This window comes from Eumetopias jubatus, unplaced genomic scaffold, assembly GCF_037043125.1.
Source record: "Eumetopias jubatus isolate StellerSeaLion01/CBP00866 unplaced genomic scaffold, mEumJub1_p1.0 scaffold_8, whole genome shotgun sequence".
Lineage (NCBI taxonomy): Eukaryota > Metazoa > Chordata > Mammalia > Carnivora > Otariidae > Eumetopias > Eumetopias jubatus.
Window position 1 is genome coordinate 77,845,725 of NW_028274814.1, and position 18,616 is coordinate 77,864,340.

General features: G+C 37.2%; 1 pseudogene across 1 annotated transcript in view; it reads left to right on the forward strand.

The window, feature by feature from the left end:
• The window catches only part of LOC114225859 (serine/threonine-protein kinase greatwall-like), a 36,164-nt pseudogene that overhangs the window by 740 nt on the left and 16,808 nt on the right, over nt 1–18,616 (forward strand). The window contains exons 2-5 of the transcript XR_015768847.1: nt 10,913–11,052; nt 11,997–12,085; nt 17,447–17,553; nt 17,777–17,927. The product of XR_015768847.1 is annotated as a serine/threonine-protein kinase greatwall-like (transcript). The remainder of the gene's footprint in view (nt 1–10,912; nt 11,053–11,996; nt 12,086–17,446; nt 17,554–17,776; nt 17,928–18,616) is intronic.

An 18,616-nucleotide genomic window follows, 5' to 3' on the forward strand; every position in this document is an offset into this window, starting at 1 on the left:
GAGCAAGGCAGTCGCCCAACCAACTGAGCCACCCTGGTGCCCCCTCCCTTCCTTGTTAAAAGTACAAGTCAATCTTTGGTAAATTAAAGATTGGGTAACTATCAACACAAATCCAATTTTAGAACTATCCATCACCCTAAAAAGACCTCCTGCCTGTCTGCAGTACCTCCCTCTAACACCCCTAGCCCCAGGATACCAGCAATCTACTTTCTATCTCTATAGATTTGCCTTTTCTCTACCTTGTATGTAAATGGAATCATGCAATATATAGTCTTTTGCATCTGGGTTTTTTTGTTTGTTTGTTTTTTACTGGACAACATCTTTGAGATTCATCAAACCTTCATTTACATACCTAGTCTATTGGAATAGGCCCCTAAATAGAATCCCTAATTTTTTCATCCCCTCCTTAGGCTGTGGCTCGCAAGCTAAAGTCCAAACTCCTTAGAAAAGCAATCGTAGGGCGCCTAAGTGGCTCAGTCGGTTGAGCGTCTGCCTTCGGCTCAGCTCTTGATCCCGGGAGTCGCGCATCGCTTGGCTCCTCCTCAAACCTTACCTGACCTTTCAGACCCACTCCATTGAAATTAATTCTTCCTTGATTCATATGTTCCACCAATTTTTTGCTTTTCCTTCTATACTTCCTAATCAGTCATTATCAGTTGTTGAAATAAAAACACCAATTCATTTTTTCGATGAATATCTGTTGAGTATCCCTTTCGTGTGTAGGGTCTACGGTGCAGTGGTGAACAAAACAAACATGCCTTCACAGAGCTTCCAATCTAGGGAAATGATGGGCAAAATCATGTTACAGACTGACTTTGACAATTTCCCTCAATTTTCGTATGGAAGGATATAAGGCTGGAATTTATAGTGTATTAATTATACACAATAATATTGATTTTATTACTCTAATGAGTCTCTGGAAGAAATATGTCTTTTAATCATCCTGACAATTGATCTCAATGTTACTGACTTCAGTTTAGTGCCCCAGTTTTAATATAGATTATATTACAGTTTTGCTTCTGTACCAATTACCTTGAAACTTGAAAAGAGTAATTTGTCATTTTCTGTAAGACAGCATTTGAGACTGTTAACTTTCAGTAGTTTTAACTATTAAGATTTTTTTCTAGGCACACAAACTTCCTATATTCTTCCTCTTTCTGACTCAGTTCCCATCCATCAAAGAATCAGAAGTTAAAGAAAATTTATTAGCTGCTAATTATCTGTGCCTAGGTTCCTGATTATCTGGGGGCTTATTAGGAACATTACCACCTTTGAATTTGTTATAAGAATAGTAGAATGGAATTTTTTTTCTACTAACATGTAGGGCACTAGGGGCGCATTTGTTTACTTCTTTTTTCCTTCTCAAAAGGGATGTGATACTTTTGCCACTTGATGCTAAAATAAGTAGTTCTCTCGAAGAAAGTTTAGTTTTGTTTTACCATATTAGCTGTTTTTCTGACAGTTTCCTGAGGGCAATGACAGTGACATCTATGTTTGCTCTCTCTGGTTGTTTCCACAAAGGCAACTCTGAAACCTGACAACACTTTTGTAATAAAAAATAAAATGAACGTATTGTTATGTTGTCTACCATAGGTTTTCAAAAAAGCAGATATGATCGGGCGCCTGGGTGGCGCAGTTGGTTGGGCGACTGCCTTCGGCTCAGGTCATGATCCTGGAGTCCCGGGATCGAGTCCCGCATCGGGCTCCCTGATCGGCGGGGAGTCTGTTTCTCCCTCTGACCCTCTTCTCTCTCGTGCTCTCTCTCTCTCATTCTCTCTATCTCAAATAAATAAATAAATAAAATCTTTAAAAAAAAATCTAAATGGCAAACTGGGAGAAAATATTTGTTTAAAAAAAAAGCAGATATGATCAACAAAAATACGACTCATCAGGTACAAGCTGAGAGGGATGCACTAGCACTAAGCAAAAGTCCTTTCATTGTCCATTTGTACTATTCACTACAGTCAGCAAACAATGTCTACTTGGTAAGTAAATAATTTTACATTTTTTTCTTCAAACATTAGCAATCACTGACTTCATTGACTTAAGAATACTATGGGGGGGGTGGCACTTGGCTGGCTCAGCCGGTAGAGCATGCAACTCTTTGATCTCAGGGTTGTGAATTCAAGCCCCACACTGGGTGTAGAGATTACTTAAAAATAAATCTTTAAGGGGCACCTGGGTGGCTCAGTCGGTTGAGCGTCTGCCTTTGGCTCAGGTCCTGATCCCGGGGTCCTGGGATCGAGCCCCGCATTGGGCTCTCTGCTCACTGGAGAGCCTGCTTCTCCCTCTCCCTCTGCCTGCTGCTCCCCCTGCTTGTGCTCTCTCTCTCCCTCATTCTCTCTGTCAAATAAAGAAATAAAATCTTTTTTAAAAAATGAATAAATCTTTAAAAATATATATAATTAAAAAAAAGAATATAGTCTCTGGGTTTAGAGTACTTGGGTTTGAATTACAACTTTTGCACTTACTCTATGGCTTTGGCCAAGTTCCCGTACCTGTTGTATGGGCCAGGGTTCTCTGGAGAAAAAGAACTAATAGAGAGTGTGTGTGTGTGTGTGTGTGTGTGTGTGTGTGTGTGTGTGTCTGTGTGTGTGTGTGTGTGTGTGTGTGTGTGTGTGTGTGGAGGGTGGGGATTTAAGGACTTGCTCTATGTGATTGTCAGGGTTGCAAGTCTGAAATCTTGCAGGGTAAGCCAGCAGCCTGTAGACCCAGGGAAGAGTTGATGTTGTAACTCAGGTCCAAAAGCAGTGTAGAAGCCGAATTCCTTCTTCTTGGGGTGGGGTGGAGGTCGGGGCATGGACGACAACACCTTGATGGGCCCACCCATCCATTGGAGGGTCATCAGCTTCTACTCAAAGTCTACCTAAATGTTAATCTCATCTAAAACACAACTTCACAGCATCATTTAGGTTCATGTTTCACCAAATCTCTGTGTACTATGGATTAGCCAAATTGATACATGAAAATTAACTATCCCACCTCAGTCTCCTCATCTGCAAAAGGGAGATAGTAATAGTACCTACCTCAGAGGTTGTTATGACATTTTAATAGGTTAATATAAAGCATGTAGAACAGTATCTGGCACATAGGGCTAAAAATATTTGGTAAGTAAAGGACATATACTAGGAATACTATATAAAGTTTGGTATATGGTAAGGAAAGTATTGGGAAGTGGTGGGTTTTGAGCATGTGGACTTTGAGAGTTGCTTGCTTTTCATTTTTTTTTTAAGATTATTTATTTGACAGAGAGAGAGAGACAGCGAAAGAGGGAACAAAAGCAGGGGGAGTGGGAGAGGGAGAAGCAGGCTCCCCACGGAGCAGGGAGCCCGATGCGGGGCTCGATCCCAGGACCCTGGGATCGTGACCTGAGCCGAAGGCAGACGCTTAACGACTGAGCCACCCAGGCGCCCCTTGCTTTTCATTTCTAATGAAGAATCTGAGGGAGTGGGAATTGGTGAAGATATTTTGACTACAAATTCTGGAGATCTGACTCCTGAGATGGTCTGTGGATTAAATGTTTGGTGTCTCCAATAGCTTCTGTTCAGTATGCACAAACAGTTTTCTATGAATGGATGGGTCTTAGGATGTAGATTTTAGACCCAAATTTGTAGTTTACCAACAGAACACTCATTCCTTTCATGATTTGATTTGCCTTCCGGGAGTGGAATCCCTTTATCCTCGATATGCTAAAGCTCTCTTGTAAGTCTGTGGAACATAATTGTGCGACAATTCAACTTTTTGCTATATCAAAAGCTTGAAACTGAACAGAACCTCATATCCAGCTTCAGACTGTACACCTGAAAATTCAGGATAGATTATAAAAATAGAGTTCACCCTAAAACTCTTTTGGTACCTGATGGTTAAATCCATTTCTCGTCTTTCAGTAAATCTGTGAGTATATTTAAACTGACATTAAATGTGGTTTGAAAGATTTAATGGGAAGACCAGAAAACTTTGGAGAATAAGAAGTTTTTCTAGGACAGTGGTGAGCACCCTTTTTAGCAGCCTTTTTGCATTAGGACTAATTCAGGATCAATAAAAGTTTTGTACACAGTTTAAGTACATGAAATGTGACCATATTATACTTAACTATTCTACATATTTTTTTCCACTTACTGGTGAACTCATCCTTTCTAATAGCTACCCAGAATTACATGGATTTATTTAGGAATGCCGTAATTTTTATAACAAATGTCCTATTAATGAGTTGGTTTGGGTTCTTTTACAATTCTAAACAACACTCCAACAAATACCTTAGCATGAATTGCAGTACCTGCTTGTAATGACCTTCTCTTAAGAGACAAGACCTGCTAATGCTGTGGGGCAGGGTTTTGAAGCAAAGATACAAATTTATATTGAGGGAATTCACCCTCAGAGTCCTTCAGGAGACCCGCTAGGTTCTAAGAAAGGCAGATATGTGGGTCTACTCTATTGGATGGTTCACTGTCTGAGAGAGTTGAAAAAAAATACAGAGTAGCAGTAAGAAGGTGGAAACTAAATACTATAAGAATAATTGACTTTCCATCTTTCAAGCCTGTGGTGAGCCAAATCTGGCCCACTGTTTCTGCACAGCCTGTGAGCTAAGAATAGTTTTGACGTTTTTAAAATGTTGAAAAAAAATCGAAGGAAGAATAATATTTTGTGAAATGTGAAAACTATATGAAATTTGAATTTCCGTGACTACATTTTATTGGAATACAACCGGATCCTTTTGTTTACTTATTATCTATGGCTGCTCTTGTGCTACATCAGAAGAGTGAGGTAGTGGCCACACAGACCATGTGGCTTGCAAAGCCTAATATATTTACTATCTGGCTTTTTACAGAAAAAGAAGGAAACATTGACGTATTGCATTCCCAAAGAAGGTAGGGAACTATTTAATCACACAGGGTATATGGAACAGTATGTAGGTATGTAGTAAAGGCATTAGAGAGCACCAGGAAGAATTAAAAGATTAATAAGATTAAAAGATTAAAAAGATGAAAAACAATATCCTATTAGTTTCAGGTATAAATCATAGTGATTTTATAGATTATGAAATGATCCCCACAGTAAGTCTAGTTGCCATCTGTCACCAAAGTTATTGCAGTGTCATTGACTATATTTCCTGTGCTGTACTTTTCATCCCTGTGACTTATGTATTTTATAACATTTTTTTTTTAGAGGGGGGCAGAGCAGAGGGAGAGAAAGAATCTTAAGCAGGCTCCATGCCCAGCAACAGAGCCCAATACGGGACTCGATCTCACGACCCTGAGATCATGACCTGAGCTGAAATCGAGTTGGCCACTTAACCAACTGAGCCACCCAGGCTCCGTAACATTTTTATAGAAAGAGAAAACTATATCATAAGTACATGCTGAAATTTCTAATTCAATGGGAAATTATAGAATTTTTACTCCTCATCTTTGAAAAAATATAACCTATAAAAATATTTTGAAAAAAAATGTATTCTTTTACCCTGACCATCTGGGTTCTTAAGAACATTAACATAATTACTCGTTTGCTTAAACTTATAACATTATATATATCTAATACTTTCAAAATAACAATATCAATATTGTTTTCTTTTAATTTTAATTCAATTAATTAACATATAATGTATTATTGGTTTCAGAGGTACAGGTCTGTGATTCATCAGTGCTCATTAATCACCTGCCCTCCTTAATGTCCATCACCCTGTTACCCCATACCTCCACACACACACACACACCCCTCCCCACCCCCGCCGGCAACCCTCAGTTTGTTTCCTGAGATTAAGAGTCTCATGGTTTGTCTCCCTCTCTGGCTTCATCTTGTTTTATTTTTTCCTCTCTTGCCCTGTGATCCTCTGCCTTGTTTCTTAAATTCCATGTATCATTGAGATCGTATGATAATTGTCTTTCTCTGATTAACTGATTTTTGCTTAGCATAATACCCTCTAGTTCCATCCACGTTGTTGCAAATGGCAGGATTTCAATTTTTGATGGCTGCATAATATTCCAGTGTGTGTGTGTGTGTGTGTGTGTGTGTGTGTGTGTGTGTGTACACACATTTTCTTTATCCATCTGTCAGTGAACATCTGGGCTCTTTCCATATTTTGGCTATTGTGGACATTGCTGCTATAAACATTGGGGTGCAGGTGCCCCTTCAGTTCACTACATTTGTATCTTTGGGGTAAATGCCCAGAAGTGCAATTGCTGGGTTGTAGGGTAGCTCTATTTTCAACGTTTTGAGGAACCTCCGTACTGTCTTCCAGAGTGGCTACACCAGCCTGCATTCCCACCAACAGTGTAGGAAGGTTCCCCTTTCTCTGCATCCTCACCAACATCTGTCGTTTCCTGACTTATTATTTTTAGCCGTTCTGACCAGCGTGAGGTGGTATCTCATTGTGGTTTTGTTTTGTATTTCCCTGATGCCAAGGGATGTGGAGCATTTTTTTCATGTGTCTGTTGGCCATTTGGATGTCTTCTTTGGAGAAAAGTCTGTGCATGTCTTCTGCCCATTTCTTGATTGGATTATTTATTCTTTGGCTATTGAGTTTGGTAAGTTCTTTATAGATTTTAGATACTACCCCTTTATCTCATATGTCAGTTGCAAGTATCTTCTTCCATTCTGTCAGTTGTCTTTTGGTTTTGTTGACTGTTTCCTTTGCTATGCAAAAACGTTTTATCTTGATGAAGTCCCAATAGTTCATTTTTACCCTTGCTTCCCTTGCCTTTGGAGCCGTGTCTAGCAAGAAGTTGCTGCGGCCAAGGTCACAGAGGTTGCTGCCTGTGTTCTCCTCTAGGATTTTGATGGATTCCTGTCTCACATTTACGTCTTTCATCCATTTTGAATCTATTTTTGTGTATGGTATGAGGAAATGGTCTAGTTTCATCTTTCTGCATGTGGCTGTCCAATTTTCCCAACACCGTTTGTTGAAGAGACTGTCTTTTTTCCATTGGCTGTTCTTTTGTGCTTTGTCGAAGATTAGTTGACCATAGAGTTGAGGGTCCATTTCTGGGTTCTCTCTTCTGTTTCATTGGCCAATGTGTCTGTTTTTGTGCCAGTACCATACTGTCTTGTTGATGACAGCTTTGTCATAGAGCTTAAAGTCCAGAATTGTGAGCCACCAGGTTTGGTTTTCTTTCTCAACATTCCTTTGGCTCTTTGGGGTCTTTTCTGGTTCCATACAAATTTTAGGATTATTCCATTTCTTTGAAAAAAGTGGATGGTATTTTGATAGGGATTGCATTGAATGTATAGATTGCTCTAGGTAGCAATGACAGTTTAACAATATTTGTTCTTCCAATCCATGAGCATGGAACGTTTTTCCCTTTCTTTGTGTCTTCCTCAGGAGTTTTTCTCATGAGTGTTCTATACTTTTCAGTGTGGAGATCCTTTGCCTCCTTCGTTAGGTTTATTCCTAGGTATCTTATGGTTTTCAGTGCAATTCTAAATGGGTTCAACTCCTTAATTTCTCTTTCTTTCTCATTGTTGGTGTATAGAAATGCAACTCATTTCTGTGCATTGATTTTATATCCTGCCACTCTGCTGAATTCCTGTATGAGTTCTAGCAATTTTGGGGTGGAGTCTTTCGGGTTTTCCACATAGAGTATCATGTCATCTGTGAAGAATGAGAGTTTGACTTCTTTGCCAATTCTGATGCCTTTTATTTCTTTTTGTTGCCTGATTGCTGAGGCTAGGACTTCTAGTACGATGTCGAACAGCAGTGGTGAGAGTGGACATCCCTGCCATGTTCCTGACCTTAGGGGAACGCTCTCAGTTTCTCCCCACTGAGAATGATACTCACTGGGCTTTTCGTAGATGGCTTTTATGATATTGAGGTATGTGCCCTCTATCCCTGCACCATGAAGAGTTTTGATCAAGAAAGGATGCTGTACTTTGTCAAATGCTTTTTCTGCATCTATTGAGAGGATCATATGGTTCTTGTCCTTTCTTTTATTAATGTAGTGTATTATATTGATTGCTTTGTGGATGTTGAACCACCTTTGCAGCCCAGGAATGAATCCCACTTGGTTGTGGTGAATAATCCTTTTAATGTACTGTTGGATCCTATTGACTAGTATTTTGGTGAAAATTTGTGCATCCTTGTTCATCAGGGCGATTGGTCTGTAATTTTCCTTTTTGGTGGGTTCTTTGTCTGGTTTTGGGATCAAGGTAATGCTGGCCTCATAGAAAGAGTTTGGAAATTTTCCTTCAGAAGAATAGGTATTAATTCTTCTTTAAGTGTTTGGTAGAATTCCCCTGGGAAGCCATCCGGCCCTGGGCTCTTGTTTGTTGGGTCAATATGGTTATACTAACACTAAAACAACTAGATTCAATTTAGGATTTTGTTTTGTTTTGTTTTGCAGTTCTTTTTATCCTTGGGATATACTATCAAAATTCTGTTTTTTGAAGTCACTTGAAATCATTTTTTGCTTGGTTATGAAACTCCGGATAGTGCTACGGTCATTTGTTCCCCTTTTGTATCGTAGATTTCTACTTAAAAAAGGGAATCCATAAAAGTACTAGAAGAAGGGGCACCTGGGTGGCTCAGTCGGTTAAGTGTCTGCCTTCAACTCAGGTCATGATGCCATGGTCCTGGGATTGAGCCCCATCGGGCTCCTTGCTCAGTGGGGAGTCTGCTTCTCCCTCTCCCTTTGCCCCTTGCCCGGCTCATACTCTCTCTCACATGTGCTCTCTCTCTTAACTAAAATAAAATCTTTCAAAAAAGTACTGGAAGAAAACTCATGTGAATATTTTTAAATCATAAATTGGTGTAGGTGTTTTAAGCACAAAATAAAACATATATAGACACAAAATACCATTTACCTAGTCAAATAGCAAGTTTGGAGAAAATATTTTTCATAAAATACACAAACGGCTAATTTTATTCCTATATAAACAGATTTTATACATCAATAAGAAAGAATTAAATACCCCATTAGAAAAATGGGCAAAGAATAGAAGTGATTCACAGAAGGCACCTAAAAGACCAAAAATAGGGACACCTGGCTGGCTCAGTCAGTGGAGCATGTGATTCTTGATCTTGGGGTTGTGGGTTCAAGCCCCACGTTGAGTGTAGAGATTACTTAAAAATAAAATCTTTAAAAAAAAAAATAGTGTAAAATGGGGCGCCTGGATGGCTCAGTCGGTTAAGCGTCTGCCTTCGGCTCAGGTCATGATCCCAGAGTCCTGGGATCGAGCCCCGCATCGAGCTCCCTGCTCAGCGGGAAGCCTGCTTTTCCCTTTCCCACTCCCCCTGCTTGTGTTCCCTCTCTCGCTGTCTCTCTCTCTGTCAAATAAATAAATAAAATCTTTAAAAAATAATAAAATTAAAAATAAAAAAAAATAGTGTAAAGATCCTAAATCTCCCTAAAAGTAAATAAACATTTAAACAAGTCCATTTTTTTCTTAGATTGACAAAATAAAAAGGATCAATAATTATTGTTGATGAGGATGTAAGAAAATAAACATCACCGTGAGCTCAAATAAAGTATCTGTTTACTTATTTATTTACCTACTACTAAATTATAAACTCTTTCAGTGCGGAGACACCTTATTCCTGCTTATATTCTCAGTTCTAGCACAATGTGTAGCACAGATTTTGGGCTTAGCAAATGTGTTCATGATTGATCTCCTCAACAAACATTGACTAACCTGTATATACCAGGGAAACTCCTGACCTAAAGAGGAAAGAAGGGACTTTGTTTTATGAAGTTCTCACTAGGCAGTATTTTATACCTTAAAACTGTACAAATTTTTGAGAATAATGACTAGTGCATGTAGAAGAAGGAATAATAGAGCTTTGCAACCGCATAGCAATATTGAATTCAGACAAGAATCATCTGTGGTCACATGATGCTAAGGTCAGTGCTTACAGATGTGTTGGGAAACAGGTTATTTACATACTCTCAATGTATTCCCCCCCCACTACTAATTAATTATCAAGGGAGTTAAAAAAGTACTCCTTCATTGGAGAAATCTAGAAGTCCCACCTTAATTAAGTGATCAAAGTCAACATCCCCAGTAATGGAACATGCTGACATTAGGTGTCTCATCTGCTGGGAGTGTCTCTAAGAAAGAGTCAACATTACTTATTTAGAATTCCTGCCAAAAATGCAAACCTGAATTGAATAGTGAGGAGATAATCAAATGTCAAGAAAGACTGCCCCCCCTCTAAAAGGAGAAAATCTGTCCCAGATTAAAGGAGACTAAAGAGATATGATAACTAAATACCATGGGGGTCCTGGCTTGGGCAGGGGGGGGTGAGAAGTCTTATCAAGGACATTTATTTAGATACGCAGAGAAATTTGAATATGGACAATATCAATTAGATAATAGTATTATATTAGTGTTAAATTCCTAGAATTTTTTTATGCTGTAGTTATGTAAGAATATCCTTGTTAGGAGATATATGACAAAGAATTTTGTAGTGACCGGTCATGACCTCTTCAACTTTATTCTCCAGTTATTTAGCAAAAATTTTAAAGCTATAAGTAACAGTAGTTAATGTTGTCACATTTTTAAACTGTTTAGTCCGAATAAAAATCGTGCGTTTAAGATATGTATGTTAATAATTGTGTTCCTTTTTTAATTATGTAACAATTATGTTATCAACAGACATTTATTTCATATACATATGTATGGAGAGGAAGAAAGCAAATGGGCAAAATGCTCACAGGGGGTGAATCTAGATGAAGAGTATATGGGACTATTCTTATACCTTTCTGTAAGTCTGAATTTTTATTCAGATTAAACAGTTTAAATTCAATTTAAAAAAACTATATGGCAACATGAGCAAATTTTGTATTAACGTGTACTGAGTGAGAGCAAGAAAATGTGTCTGTTAAAGAACAATGCTAAAAATATATAACTAATACCAAATAATGTTTTTAAAGAAATCATATTGTTTTTATTTTGTAACATTTGTATTCCTTTTTGATAGGTAATGGAATATCTTATTGGTGGGGATGTCAAGTCTCTCCTACATATATATGGTTATTTTGATGAAGAGATGGCTGTGAAATACATTTCTGAAGTAGCCTTGGCTCTAGACTATCTTCACAGACACGGAATCATCCACAGGTAAAGACTGACTTTTCTACAAACTATTACTAAAAACCACAAATAATCAAATTATGGATTAAATATTTGAGTTTGAAATATTTGCATAATCATTTGCCCATGTATCTGGATTTATCTAAAGTTTGGTAGTAACTTGTATGAGTTTAGAAATTCCATCAACTCGGGGCACCTGGGTGACTCAGTTGGTTAAGCGTCTGCCTTCGGCTCAGGTCATGATCCCAGGGTCCTGGGATCGAGCCCCCCATCGGGCTCCGTGCTCGGCAGGAGGCCCGCTTCTCCCTCTCCCACTCCCCCCTGCTTGTGTTCCTGCTCTCGCTGTGTCTCCCTCTGTCAAATAAATAAATAAAATCTTTAAAAATAAATAAATAAAAAGTAAATAAAAGCACTAAGTTTAAAAAAAAAAGTATAAATTCCATCAACTCTTCTTTTGTCTCCCCTCCCTGTGCTTTGAATATGTTGCGTTTAGCACGGGTACACCATTTGTTGTGAAGGATATTGAATCTTTTTTCCACTCCCTATCGTCATATAAAAGTGCTCTACTTTATAATGCCAACTGACTTGCAGTGTGCAAAGAAAGTCATGTTCTAAGTGGCTCTTCTCAGTTAAGGCTTAATCTTACCCTCCATGAATGAGGTAAATATGATTTTGGTGTGGCCTGAGCTTTATTTTATCTAATGAGGTTTATTTGTTATAATGAACTATCGAGGAATAATGCCAAAGAGGATCTAGTATTAAATCAGTTAACTTTCTCGTAGGTTCAAATATACAGAAGATTATTTACTTTTGAGAGTTGTTTTTTGCACTTTCAAAGCCAACAATAAGTGCCTTATTTTAGAGAAAATAGGGTTTGATTCTTCTGTAACTATCTGGGTTTTTCCCTGCTAATTCTGACATCAACACTAGCTCTTTTTTAATTATCTACTCTTTGTCTTTTGTATGTGCAGGGATTTGAAACCAGACAATATGCTTATTTCTAATGAAGGTCATATTAAACTAACAGATTTTGGTCTTTCCAAAGTTACTTTGAATAGAGGTAAGAAAAATAGCAGGTAAGTACCTTTGTAAAATCCCAACAACTAAAAAAATAAATACCCAACAACTACGTACTATTAACCTAAACTATTTTGTTAGTTTATAATGCTAAAATTTGATGATTATTTGTTCCAAAAAAGACTAGAAAAGTATAATGGTATTTCCTTTCAATTGAAGATGAAAAATGGAAAAAAAAAAAAAAAGAAATGGAAATCATTTCTTAATCATCAAGGGCGCTCAAAGATCTTTGGATCTTCAAAGAGGAACTCACAATTTCTGTTCTTCTGACTTTTTGTCTCTACTGAAACTGGTTTGACCAATTAAACATCAGTAAAATGACAAAAATAACTATAACATGAGAAATAGTAATACCTACAGAACTTATTCACACTCATAGGACCACCACAGAGACCTTGATAAACAAGGGGCAAAGAAACCGAACACAATCCACACACACATACCCACACACACATATATATGGGGGTATGTAATTTCGCTACTGGTAATGAAAGAAATGCTAATTTAAAAAATAACGAAAGAATCATTTCACACTGTTAAGCTAGGCAAAAAAAAAGGACCGAAGATCTAAAATTAATGAGACTGCAAAAGCACAGTTAGTTTTTTCAGAAACATTGTAAATTAGCACGGTACTTTCCAACTGATATCTACCAATGTGTTTTAAGAAACAAAAGAGTTTAATTTTTTGACCTAATTTGTCTATCTTGAAATTTATTCTAAGGAAATGGTTCAAGAGAACAAAATATATGATAAAACTTTGTAGCACCATTGTTTCTAATAGGGAGAAAGTAGAAATTACTTAAGTTTATCATAGAAACGTGGATACTTGAGAGCCTATCAACTTGGTAGCATATTGTATTCTCTATTAAAATGGTAGCAGATAGAAATAAAAACAGGATAGCAAAAAACTGGGCTTATAAATTATAAACCACGGGATTATAATTGTTTGAAAATAAACAGATCTATAATTCTTTATCTGCAAGTACAAATTTCAAAAACTTTTTAAGACCTAAAGATTTTCATTTAGTTTGATAAAATCTGACCTGAGCTGATATGGGCTATTTATAGTTTTTATTACTCCCATTTCATGTAACTACTCAGATTTTTCACAGCAGTAATAATAATACTTGAGTACACGTGGCTAGATGAGATGCCACTAGGGGTGTTCCTTACTATACATTATACTGGATATTTACCCAAAGAAAACAAAAATACTAATTTGAAAAGATAATGTGCATCCTTATGTTGATTGCAGCAGCATTTCCAATAGCCCAGATAGGGGAGCAATCCAAGTGTCCATCAATAGATGAATGGATAAAGAAGATGTGGTGTGTGTACACACACACACACACACACACACACACACACACACAAGAATATTACTCAGTCATAAAAAAGAATGTGGTTTTGCCATTTGTGACAACATGGACAGACCTGGAGGATATTATGCTCAGTGAAATAAGTCATACAGAAAGACAAGTACCATATAATTTCACTTAATATCGTGGAATCTAAAACAAAACAGACAAACAAAAAAAAGTGGAGGCAGACCCATTAATACAGAGAACAAACTGATGATTGTGGGGGAGAACAGGCAAAAGGGCAAAATGTGTGAAAGGGAGGGGAAGACACAGGCTTCCAGTTATGGAATGAATAAGTCATAGGGATAAAAAGTACAGGACAGTGAATGTAGACAATAATATTGTAAAAGCATTGTATGACAGACGGTAGCTACACTCGTGGTGAGCATAGTATAACGTATAGAGTTGTTGAATCACTAGGTTGTGCAACTGAAACTAAGGTAAAATTGTGTGTCATACCTCAATAAAAAAACAACAAAAAAATAAAAAGCCACTATATATTTATCACATTACCTTTCTAAAATCTAAATATCTTTTAATTGTGAGGCAAATCTAACTCCCTGAGTTTCAGATAAGATATTGGAAAAAGCCATAAATCAGATGAATTTTGTGTTATGGTGATATAACAGTTTAATATTTTTTATTTTATTTTTTTCCTATCTGATGATTTATTTAAAATTTGGCTCCCATGGTGAACCTGGCTGGCTCAGTTGGTAGAGCATGCAGCTCTTGATATGGGGGTCATGAGTTCCATCCCCACATTGAGTAGATGGCTTATATGAAAAATAAAAATAAAAATAAATAAAACACAATTTGCCTCCCAAATAACTCTACATTTGTATTAGTATAAATATTAATATGACAAACATCTTTTAAGTATACAGATTCTGAATTTGGTTTTTCTTTTTTTTTTTAATAGTGGTAAAAAATTCATAATATAAAATTTACCCTTTTTAAAAAGTGAATTTTTTTTTTAAAGATTTTATTTATTTATTTGACAGAGAGAGAGAGACAGCAAGAGCAGGAACACAAGCAGGGGAGAGGGTCAGAGGGAGAAGCAGGCTTCCCGCCGAGCAGGGAGCCCAATGTGGGACTCGATCCCAGGACCCTGGGATCATGACCTGAGCTGAAGGCAGACGCTTAACGACTCAGCCACCCAGGCACCCAAACTTTTTTTTTTTTAAAGTTCAGTAGTATTAACTATATTCACATCGTTATGCAACAGATCTCTAGAACTTTTTCATCTTGCAAAACTGAAACACTGTCCCCTGATTTCCCCTTCCCCCAGCCCCCGCAACCACAATTCTATTCTGTATCTGTGAGTTTGATTACTTTAGGCACCTCATGTGAGTAGAACCATAGAGTATTTGTTGTTTTGTGACTGACTTATATCACTTAGCGTAATGTCCTCAAGGTTCATCCATATCGCAGCATGTAACAGGATTTCCTTCTTTTTAAAGGCTTAATAACATTCCATTATACGGATATATGCCACTTTTTTTATCCATTCATGTGTCAGTAGACATTTGGGTTGCTTCTACCTCCTGGCTATTGTGAATTATGCAATAAACATGAATGTATAAATATCCCTTGGAGACCCTGCTGTCAGTTCTCTCCTGTATATACCCAGTTGTGGAATTCCTGGGTCATATAGGAATTCTATTTTTAATTTTTTGAGGAGCTTCTATTGTGTTTTTCATAGTGGCTGCACTATTTAACATTCCTGCCAGCAATGTACAGGGTTCCAGTTTCTCCGCATTCTTGCCAACACTATTTTCTGTTTTTTGATACTAGCCATCCTAATGGGTATGAGATAATATTTCATTATACTTTTGGTTTGCCTTTTTCTGTTGATTACTAATGTTGAGCATCTTTTCATAACCATATTGGCTGTTTGTGTTATCTTTGGAGAAATATCTGTCCAAATCCATTGTCCACTTTTTAATTAGATAATTATTTTTTTAATTGTTGGGTTGTAGTACTTTATATACTCTGTACATTAACCCCTTATCAGATAACTGATTTGCAGATATTTCCTCCCATTCTGTAGGTTCTTTTCATTCTGTTGATTATCTCCTTTGATATACGGAAGTTTTTAAGTTTGACATAGCCCCATTTGTCTATTTTTGCTTTTTGCCTGTGCCTTTGGAATCCTATCCAAGAAATCACTGCCATAATATTTTTAACATTTAATTTATAAAAGATCATTTTTTAAAAAAGATTTATTTTTATTTTAGAGAGAGAGAGAGAGAACGTGGACACATGAGCAGGGGGAGGGGCAGAGGGAGAGAGGCAGACTCCCAGCTGAGCCTGGAGCCTAACAGGGGTCGGGCTCCCACAACTCTGAGACCACCACCTGAGCTGAAATCAAGAGTCAGTCACCCAGCCATTTGAGCCACCCAGGCGCCCCTAGTTTATAAAATATTCTTTAAGATGTTTATTGTTACCTGTTAGTCCTTATTTCTTCATCAATGTATGATATAAATAAAATTTGGTAAGTTCAAATTTTCAGCTTACCTTTAAAAGTCTGATATCACATAGGAGGGCACCTGGCTGACTCAGTCGGTGGAGGATACTGATATCAGGATTGTGAGTTCGACCCCCCCATTGGGTGTAGAGATTACTTAAAAATAAAATCTTTTAAGAAAAAGTCTGATACCATGTAGAATATTATGGTTTTCCTACCATTTGTGGTGGGGGGGCATGCGATTATTTTTTTAAATTATTTTTTAAGGGGCGCCTGGGTGGTTCAGTTGGCTGGGCATCTGCCTTCAACTCAGGTCATTATCCCAGAGTCCTGGGACCCTGCTTGGCGGGGAGACTGCTTCTCCCTCTCCCTCTGCCTGCCACTCCCCCTGCTTTTACATTCTCTCTCTCTGTGTCAGGTAAATAAAAAATCTTAAAATAGGGGCGCCTGGGTGGCTCACTCGTTAGGTGTCTGCCTTCGGCTCAGGTCATGATCTCAGAGTCCTGGGATCGAGTCCCACATCAGGCTCCCTGCTCGGTAGGGAGCCTGCTTCTCCCTCTCCCACTCCCCCTGCTTGTGTTCCCTCTGTCAGTGTCTCTCTCTCTCTCTCTGTCAAATAAATAAATCAATTTTTTAAAAAATCTTTAAATAACTAAAAGATTTTTTAAAAGTAATCTTTTTACCCAACCTAGGGCTCTAACTCATGACCCGGAGATCAAGAGTCGCATGCTCTACCGCCTGACAGGCACCCACCATTTTTGATATCTAAAGAAAACAGTACATTATGTGTGAATGTTGAATTACTTTACAAAGTTATGCACTGAAACTGATAAAAATTCTGCATCAATTTCTATCTTGACCTACACTTGCACATGTTAGTTAATGGGGGGCCCATAATTTGTACTAATTCCTTAAACAGATTGTGATATTGAAATTTTAATTTATATTCCTAATATTCCTTTCTTAATTTTTCTTACCACATCCTTTTCTACTATTTGATTTACCAAGAATTATTTTGTTGCCAGTTAGATAATACTCTTGTTTGATGATTGAGTACTCCCTAGTTTGGGTCATTACACTGTGTTCTATTCATTCCGGAGGAAGACTCTATTCTATCAAAGTTTAATGATTTCAATCAGTTGCTTTTTTTTAAATAGGGAAATATTTATCTTTTTTTTTTTTTTTTGACCCCTTTCACCCGTTTCTCCTATCCCCCACCCCTGCCTCTGGCATCCCACACAAACTGTTCTCTGTACCTGTGAGCTTAGTTTTGTTTTGTTTCTTAAGATTCCATATATAATAGAGATCATATAGTATTTGTCTTTGTCTGCTTGGTTGTATATATTTACTCCGTGGCATGGTGGCTTCTCTGGATACGTTCATCTTACACAAGCCAGTGTTATAGATAATGTTAATGTGGAAAGGGGACAAAGTTCAGAACAGATGATTAGTGACTAGTAAGACAATAATATTGAAGTTTTTAAAGAATTTCATATACTTTTCTTTCCATACATAGTCATCAATATGATGGATATCCTTACAACACCATCAATGGCTAAACCTAGACAAGATTATGCAAGAACCCCAGGACCAGTGTTATCTCTCATCAGCTCTTTGGGATTTGTAAGCACTTGATTAGAAAAAAGTCACATGACATGCCCTCTCATGATTGCCATTTAAAATTGTAAATGCTTTTTTTAAATAACTGTTCAAAATAAATTTAAATATCAAGCATGTTGAGTTACTTTAACATTATCTACTTAGGTGGTATAACAGTCTATGTATTTAGGTGGTGTTTTGTGGCAGTAAATCTTAGCATTTGTTTTTGTTTTTCTCTCTTTAATAGAACACACCAGTTGCAGAAAAAAACAAAGACTCTACAAATATTCTTTCAACCCATGTATCTGAAACATCGCACCTTTCTCAAGGACTAATTTGTCCTATGTCTGTAGATCACAGGGATACTACTCCTTATTCTAACAAACTACTAAACTCATGTGAGTATAAAAGAAAAAGGTAGTTCATTCCATTAAGTGTGTCTTTTGAGGAACAAAATGTTTTTGAATTTTTAAATTTCTAATACGGGTTTGAGATACAAATACTTGAACAGTCTGTGGCATTCCTATATTTCTTCGTGTAAATGCCATTTCTGACACAGATTGTTGCGGATCTTTTTTTTTTTTAATAAAGATTTTATTTTAAGTAATCTCTATATCCAACATAGGGCTGGAACTTACAATCCCGAGATCAAGAGTCACATGCTCTACTGACTGAACCAGCCAGGCGCCCCTGTTGTAGATCTTTAAGTCAACAGAATAAAATACCTAGCTAATGAGATTTTCCTCAGTTTGGTATTAGAATGATCATTGGGTAAATTTCACTGTACTGGGTCTATGGAAATCTTATATAGAGAAGATGTAGTACGTATAATATTTTGTGTCTTTATAAAATTATTTCCAAAAGATTTTGAAATAAAATAGTTGAAGTAAAGATATAAATTTTCATTAGCTCACAATGAAAAACAAAAGTAGTAGAGGAAGAGAATGGGACATTTGTATAGCACTTAACTTCACCTTTTATAACTTAGCAACGGTGGATGATTTAGTTCTCTGCGCTCGATGTTCTTCATCTTGGGAATGTGAATAATGATGCTTTGAAGGGCAATTAGTGTCACATGTTTTCGTAG